Genomic DNA, 8918 nt, shown 5'->3' on the forward strand with positions numbered 1-8918 from the left:
GGAGGAGGCTGTGATAATTGCAGGTCGGAGTGAAAACGCTAGAGACGCAATAAAGACTGATTACAAGACTGTTAATGTTGCAGGAAATACTAATGATGGAGGAGCGGTGGCTGCTGTTTATTCTGTGTCTGATAATGGAGGACTGCACAGAGCTTTGGATCGACTGACTGACTGGGAATGAGGGATATGAGAATGGAATTGAGGCGCTTGGGCGATGAAAATCAAAAACTGAAGGTCAGAGTGAGTTCTAGAGCAATGGACGAGTGGGATGGAAGGTGCCAGTGTGTCTGCAGGGGTCGAGGATGCCAGTCACGTGTCTTTGATGGTGCTCGGAGAGGCCGCTCACCTGAGAGGAAATTCCAGCACTGTGATGAGCGTACATCAGGTATGGATGTGCGTAGTTATAAAGACTCACACTCTCCTTTGTCTCCTGCGAGACGCAGCCCCAGCCCCAGCCCCGGTTCTCACAGATGGAACGGCTATGAGGATGATTCGAGAAAGCGGGGAGTGCGTTTCATGTCACCTAGCAGAGAGGAGCGCCGCTACCAGCCGGAAAACGGACTGTAGCTGATGTTGCGGCCCAAACACCAGCTATGTTTCCTATGGGCCCTCAAACTGACAATGTCGACGACTGTAATTCTGTATCAAAAGACAATGATTTAAGTTTGGACGCTGGCCAGGAGCTGTTAGTATCATATGTGAAAAGGAGTGATTGAAGGCATGGAGGTTCAAATGTTAGTCGACCCTGGTTCCAGTGTGGCTTATGAGTGTAGATTTTCGTATGTCAATTCCTACACTTCGCAATCGCCCGCTGAGAAAGGACCATGTGTCAGCCCATGCAGTGAAGGGACAAATGCTAGATACGCTGGGCACCATCACTGTAACATTCCAGCTAGAAACTGATGTTCCCTCTAAGCTGCGCGTGCGCGCGGCCGCGCACTTCTTCCACCGCGGCCGCGCACTTCTTCCACCGCAGCCGCGCAGAAAGAAATAATGTGCCGCACACGCATAAATGAGTTGGGAAAGCCATTTGCAAAAGCGCATGAATTGCAATGCTCGGATAATCCGCTACAGAGTTGATATCACGATAGAGTTAGAACTGGTGAATGTGGTTAGTTTCATAGAAAAGGAATGTGCGGCAAATGAGTCGCTGTAGAAACCGAATATTTTAATGGTTGCGTACGAAATAGCTCAAATCGTGCACCGACGCAAACGCAATGACGTGAAAACGTCATCATGTATTAAAGAAGACCGGCTTTGATTAAGTGGTGGAAAAAGCGGATGATGGGCACAGAATGGCAACAAAACAGACATTTACAGTCACACTCAGGTGTAGTTTGCATAGCTATAGAAGAATTGACGTTCACGTTTTTTTTTTTTTTTATATTTAACTTACAGATCTCAGTTTAAATGTTTCAGTTTCTATTCTATTCTATCAGTTTAAATGCTTCAGTTTCTATTCTATTGTATTCTATTCTATCAGTTTAAATGCTTCAGTTTCTATTCTATTCTATCAGTTTAAATGCTTCAGTTTCTATTCTATTGTATTCTATTCTATCAGTTTAAATGCTTCAGTTTCTATTCTATTCTATCAGTTTAACTGCTTCAGTTTTTTTTTCTATTCTATTCTATTCTATTCTATTTTTATCAGTTTAAATGCTTCAGTTTTCTATTCTATTTCTATTCTATCAGTTTAAATGCTTCAGTTTGTTTTGATATTATATTATGTTAGGCCTATATTATAAACCTAATAAATAATTGACCTTGTTTTTAATGGAGTCTCTGCTCATCAAGGATGTATTTACTTTATCGAAAATACAGAAGAGAAAAAAACAGTAATATTATGAAACATTATTGCAATTTCTAATATTGGTTTCCTGTTTTAATATACTTTTAAAATATAATTTATTCCCGAGGAGCAAAGCTGAATTTTCAGCATCATTACTCCAGCCTTCAGTGTCATATTATCCTTCAGAAATCATTCTAAAATGCTGATTTACTATCAGTGTTGAATCTGTTGTAATGCTTAATATTTTTACTTATTTTTTTTATTTTTTATTTTTGGAACATGTGATACTTTTTTTTCTTTGATTCTTAGATTAATAAAAAAGTTAAAAAGAACAGCATTTATTCAAAATAGAACTCTTTTCTAAAAATATGTCTTTATTATCACTTTTTATCCATTTAACACATTCTTACTGAATAAAAGTATTAATTTATTTAAAAAAAGAAAAAAAAATACTGACCACAAACTTTTTAGTAGTGTATATTGTAACACAAAATTTCTATTTTGAATAAACACTGTCCTTTTTAACTTTTTAGAATCCCCCGAAAAAAACCACAAGTCCCCAAAAAATATTAAGCAGCACAACAGTTTCCAGCACTGATAATAAATCAGCATATTAGAATGATTTCTGAGGGATCATGTGACACTGAAGACTGGAGTAATGATGCTGAAAATTGCTTTGCTTCATAGGAATAAATTATATTTTAAAGTATATTAAAATAGAAAACTTTTATTTTAAATTGCAATAATATTTCACAGTATTATTTTGTGAAATAATGTACATCATTTAGTCACGGGTCAAATCAAATACAAATAGCACATTAAAGTTAAAAGTTTACACACTTTTTTTGTGTGTGCGCTGTACAGGTCTGGTATAAAGAATGTTTTTGCTCAGTGGGTCGAAATGTCCGCTCAATAGAGAAAAGTTTTGCTCAGCAAGAAATAAAATTAGAGGGAACATTGGTCATGGCAGCATGTATTTCATGTGCTAACAGAGACCACACAAACTGTGTTGCTGGGCTGGGACTTTCTGTTAAAAAAATCATGCCTTACTGGACCTCAGTCATGCTAAGCTCCAACTGTGGGACATCACGGTTCCTCTACTAACCAGCAAAGACTTTGTTCCGACATGCTGCAATGTGTCACTGGCAACCACTATAAATGTGCCACCTCTCAACGAGTCAGTGGTGCCAGTTAAAGTGTATCTACCTAACGCAGCTCATGCAGCAAGTGACTTTGTTGGATACCTAGAACCCAATGTGGCAGATTCTTCCAGCCTAATAGTAGCTCAAACACTGGCTGGAGTTCACAATGGACTGACAAAGGCTCGGATTTTTGAATCCTACTGGACATGACATATTATAAAACAAGTGATGCACCTGGGTGAGTTATACTCCGTTGATGAGTCTGAAATTCGCCTATTTCATGCCCCAGTTGATGTAGCTGCTGTGATTTCTTCCACAGCTGCGCCTCCTTATCATTGGACGAGTCACTTATTTTTTGATTCAGAGAAAGCTGCACTGTCAGCCTTGCTGTTAAAATTCCATGACATCTTCAGCTCCTCCAAACAGAATGTTGGCAAATGTAAGTTAGTGAAACATATATATAAGAACTGGTGAGCAGGCTCCCATCAAACTGCGTGCACATCGTACATCCCCTGAAAAGCGTGCTGAAATAGAAAGACAGGTGGCTGATTTGCTTGCGGATGGTGTGATTGAGGAGAGCTTTAGTCCTTGGGCATCGCCGGTTGTTTTGGTGAGAAAGAAATGTGGCACTTGACGTTTTTTGTGTGGATTACAGACGCTTAAACAGTGTGACTATTAAAGATTCTCATCCTCTGCCCCGAGTGGACGACACACTGGCCGGGTGCTGCCTGGTTCAGCACATTAGACTTCTCCAACGGTTACTGGCAGGGGGAAGTTGCGGAGGAGGACCGAGAAAAGACGGCTTTTACAACAGGACAGGGCCATCATGTTAAAAATGTGCTCTGTGTTTTGTTTAGTGTCTTATTGTACACAGATGTTAATTGTTTTTTGACTGTTATTAATGGCACATAAACGGGGACGTTTATTTTGTAAGTATGTAACAGTTTGACGTATGTAACAGACTTTATTTGATTCTGTTATATGGCACTAATTCTGGATGTATGGCGCTCTTTATATGTGTGTGTGTGTGTAATGCGTTTATCCCCTTGGGGCTTGCCGTAGATAGGCAATGGGCATGTGCACTTTCTGCTCTAGAGTGTCGCGGGTTTTTTGAGTTCTCCCTGGTGTGTGACAAATAATAAAAGTCAAGAAGAGTTCAGGCTCTCTCGTTTTATTGTATTCTTATTACTAAGTGTTTAGGCGGACCCTGCATGAACGCTCGGTCACAGAAGCATTGTCTTGGGTCGTGTATTTTGAAGTTACATTTTCCCCAGATCCTGTGCTACCCAGCTCATATCTTATACTATCATTTTGTTTATATGCTCGTTGGCCACGAAGCAGTATAAACAGAACTGTTTAAGATATACTGAATTTACCGTTTGCTGGACGAACCGTTGATGAAGTATAAACTAATTAAACTTGGAATCAGCTCAGTTAAATCAACTCAAATCTTTATATTCGATTCCCCTCTTTAAAAGAAAAGAGCTAAAAATTATTACACAGGACTGAAAATTAGTCACACAGAAATAAAGCGGTATAAACCATTATCACAAAAGAAAGAGGACACATTCCCTACTTATTCAGTTGAGTCTGTTTCTGTTTATTTGAAGTCACAGTATACATAACATTTAGAAAGAATCATCATTTCTATATTTTTACATCAAAAATACAACTTGAATAGAAGAGAGAGCTCAAAAACAAACACCATTATTAGGCTTTTTTTTTTTTTTTGACATACGCAGAACGCAGACAAGACCAGACTTAGGACAGATAAAACATGTTACTAAATAATATACTCTCACCTAAAGGATTATTAGGAACACCTGTTCAATTTCTCATTAATATAATTATCTAATCAACCAATCACATGGCAGTTGCTTCAATGCATTTAGGGATGTGGTCCTGGTCAAGACAATCTCCTGAACTCCAAACTGAATGTCAGAATGGGAAAGAAAGGTGATTTAAGCAATTTTGAGCGTGGCATGGTTGTTGGTGCCAGACGGGCCGGTCTGAGTATTTCACAATCTGCTCAGTTACTGGGATTTTTCAAGCAAAACCATTTCTAGGGTTTACAAAGAATGGTGTGAAAAGGGAAAAACATCCAGTATGCGGCAGTCCTGTGGGCGAAAATGCCTTGCTGATGCTAGAGGTCAGAGGAGAATGGGCCGACTGATTCAGCTGATAGAAGAGCAACTTTGACTGAAATAACCACTCGTTATAACCGAGGTATGCAGCAAAGCATTTGTGAAGCCACAACACGCACAACCTTGAGGCGGATGGGCTACAACAGCAGAAGACCCCACCGGGGACCACTCATCTCCACTACAAATAGGAAAAAGAGGCTACAATTTGCACGAGCTCACCCAAATTGGACAGTTGAAGACTGGAAAAATGTTGCCTGGTCTGATGAGTCTCGATTTCTGTTGAGACATTCAGATGGTAGAGTCAGAATTTGGCGTAAACAGAATGAGAGTATGGATTTGTCACGCCTTGTTACCACTGTGCAGGCTGGTGGTGGTGGTGTAATGGTGTGGGGGATGTTTTCTTGGCACACTTTAGCCCCGTTAGTGCCAATTGGGCATCGTTTAAATGCCACGGCCTACATGAGCATTGTTTCTGACCATGTCCATCCCTTTATGACCACCATGTACCCATCCTCTGATGGCTACTTCCAGCAGGATAATGCACCATATCACAAAGCTCGAATCATTTCAAATTGGTTTCTTGAACATGACAATGAGTTCACTGTACTAAAATGGCCCCCACAGTCACCAGATCTCAACCCAATAGAGCATCTTTGGGATGTGGTGAAACAGGAGCTTCATGCCCTGGATAGCGCATCCCACAAATCTCCATCAACTGCAAGATGCTATCCTATCAATATGGGCCAACATTTCTAAAGAATGCTTTCAGCACCTTGTTGAATCAATGCCACGTAGAATTAAGGCAGTTCTGAAGGTGAAAGGGGGTTAAACACAGTATTAGTATGGTGTTTTCCTAATAATCCTTTAGGTGAGTGTACTACTGTGATCGCCTGAACGAGAAACTGACGTCTGATTTCTTCAAGCAGTCTTACAATGTTTACTATGGTAATGTTAATGGCTAGAGTGCATAGTCTATCACTTATAAATATTTCAGCCTTGTAAGGTGATCATAATCCACATCAGATCTCAAACAGAAGTTATTTCATACACTCACTGCTGTCTGAAAGTGAGTTCTGAGCTATTATTATTAATTATTATTAACTTTATGAAATGATCTGCGGCACTGATGCTCTCCAGATGCAGAGAAACCCCACCTTCATTCATAACCTCCTCTAACCTAAACTCCTCTAGCCCCAGGTGGCCACGCTTTGGCCCAAGGTTATCATCAGGCCAAAACACCTTGGTGGTTGACCCCGAGGAAGCCCTACAGTGGAAACGAGACTGACCCTGGCTTGCAGTAGCATGCACACTTTTGGCCCAACAGTGAAAATGCAGCTTATGAAATTCAGTTAGCATCTAACCAGAAGTGCAAATGGAAGTAGGTGGGGACCAAGTAGAGCTTGAAAATGTGTGTGACATCAGCCAGCTGTTCTGTGCAGACCCTGAGCACTCGGTCAGGAAGACCATCAGGGTCAGACACTTTCTGTGCATTCACCTGCTCAGGTAGAAGCACACCTCACTGGGTTAAAAAAGAGAGAGGCAGGTCGTCGTGTGGGGCTCACCTTTTGATGTGCTTCTGTGTTTTATACGATCAAAGCAAGCATTAAAGGGCTTCAGTTCATCTGTGAGGGAGGTGTTACTGGTTGGTGGTCAATGTTTTTAAATTAGTCTTCAATCCTCAGTTTGTAGTCAGTAAAACATGATCACATTCAGCAGTCACAGCAGAAGTTAGAGACTAAATTTAACTGAAGTCTATTCAAAAGTTGTATAAATCTATTCTAAGAAGGTTGGAAGCTGTATTAAAGACAAACGATGGTAAAACGCATTAATAAAATACTGGCTATTTCTGATGTGTTCACATTATTTTCTCCAACCCCTGTGCACTTAAAGTAGTTCACCCAAAAATTAAAATCACCCCATGATTTACTCACCCTCAAGCCATCCTAGATGTATATGAATTTCTTCTTTCAGACAAATATAATCAGAGTTATATTAAAAAATGTCCTGGCTCTTCCAAGCTTTATAACGTGGGGTCAGACTCAAATGAGAATTAAAATAGTGGACTGTAGAATGCTATCTGACAACCAATTTGTACGTATTTTACGTGGTGGCTAATTCGTACTAATTTGTACGACCTCACTCATACGATTTCATACGATTTGGCTAGAACCCAGTGACGGTTAGGTTTAGGGGTGGGGTTAGGTGTAGGTTATTCGTACAAATTCATACGATTGTGCAAACGAAATACGTACGATTTGGCAAAAATCTTATGAATCTGTACGAGTGTGGTCGTACGAATTCGTACGATTTAGACTTAGTACGAATTCGAGCAGCCACCTCTTGTATGAATTGCCGTGAGATCGGGCTGGACTATAACATTACTAGTCATGTGACATGTGAAATTATGTAAGATACTCACTTCAGTGTGTTGAGTGTACAGTGTTTATCCTGCAGTAGAGCAGAGATCTGATTCACTCCTGTGTCTCCTAGTTTATGTTCACTCAGATTCAGCTCTCTCAGGAGTAACGGGTTTTTACCCACAATTCCAGTCACATACTGACAGCCTTCATCTGCAGCAGGACCCAAAAACCTGCAGAAGAGAAGATGAAGCTGGAATCAATTTAGTGTGCATTGCATCACAAAACATTTAAAGATTATCAAACATTGTTTTAAGAAAAACTCTAGTTCAAGTTTAAACAGTTGAACATTTAAATATACAAATACTTTTAACAAAGACAAAAGTTAAAAGAAAATTCTTTAAACGAAACTCAGGGACAAAAGCTCACTAGATCATGATTCTCAAAAATCTCAAGATCTTTCTGGCTTTTAAGCTGTGGCCTAATGGTTAGAGAATTGGACTTGTAACCAGAAGGTTGTAGGTTCCAGTCTCGGTGCTGGCAGGAGTTGTAGGTGGGGGCAGTGAGTGAACAACGCTCTCTTCCACCCTCAATACCCATGACTGAAGTGCCCTTGAGCAAGGCACTGAACTCCCAGCTGCTCCCCGGGTGCTGGATATATAGCTGCCCACTGCTCCGGGTGTGTGTTCACGGTGTGTTCACTTCTCACTGCTGTGTGTGTGCACTTGGATGGGTTAAATACAGAGCACCAATTCCGATTATGGGTTACCATACTTGGCAAATGTCACGGCTTTCACTCTCACTCAGCATTCAAATCTATTTATTTTTTTTTTATTTTTATGTCGTATATTAATGTTTTTATGTTGTATGGTTGATTTTTCAGTTGATGATAGATCCACTAACAGAGAACATGATCTGGGTTCAGACCATCTCTGGATAGTTTTATTTACCTGATGTCTGTGTTGATGCTACAGTAATTCTGCTCATTATGAGAGGAACTGCAGGTTCAGACGTGTGTGTGTGTGTGTGTGTGTGTGTTATCACTGATCCTCTCCTGACACACATCACATGTTTGTGGTCTGTGATAGATCTGCTGTAGTAGATATACAGTGTTGTGAATCTGAGCTTGATGGAAATTAATGTACAGTGCATTCAGTAACATTTAAACAATCAGGATAATAAATCACACTGAATATGTTTTCATGAGAAATGTCCACAATAACACAATCATAAACGTTAACTATTGAGGCACCAAACTACTGAATAGCAGCACATCTAGTGACACAAAATGTCTGATTAAGCTGTAACTTTTAACACAACTAAACTGTGCTGACATTTATCATCAAAACAACAGCAGCTGCAGCATCTCATCTTTCATGTTTGATCATTTTCAACAACAAATTGTGTACATTACTGAATTAGTGAAATAATAATATAATAATATTTATATATAATACAAATAATTCATGTGTATCATTTATTTTTC

General features: G+C 39.8%; 1 protein-coding gene across 1 annotated transcript in view; it reads right to left on the reverse strand.

Annotated features, from left to right (window-relative positions):
* LOC109055738 (ribonuclease inhibitor-like) overlaps positions 1-8918 on the reverse strand; it is a 536777-nt gene that overhangs the window by 94133 nt on the left and 433726 nt on the right. The gene's annotated exons all lie outside the window — the stretch shown is intronic.

The sequence above is a fragment of the Cyprinus carpio genome, chromosome B22 (genome assembly GCF_018340385.1).
Source record: "Cyprinus carpio isolate SPL01 chromosome B22, ASM1834038v1, whole genome shotgun sequence".
Taxonomy (NCBI): Eukaryota; Metazoa; Chordata; class Actinopteri; order Cypriniformes; family Cyprinidae; genus Cyprinus; species Cyprinus carpio.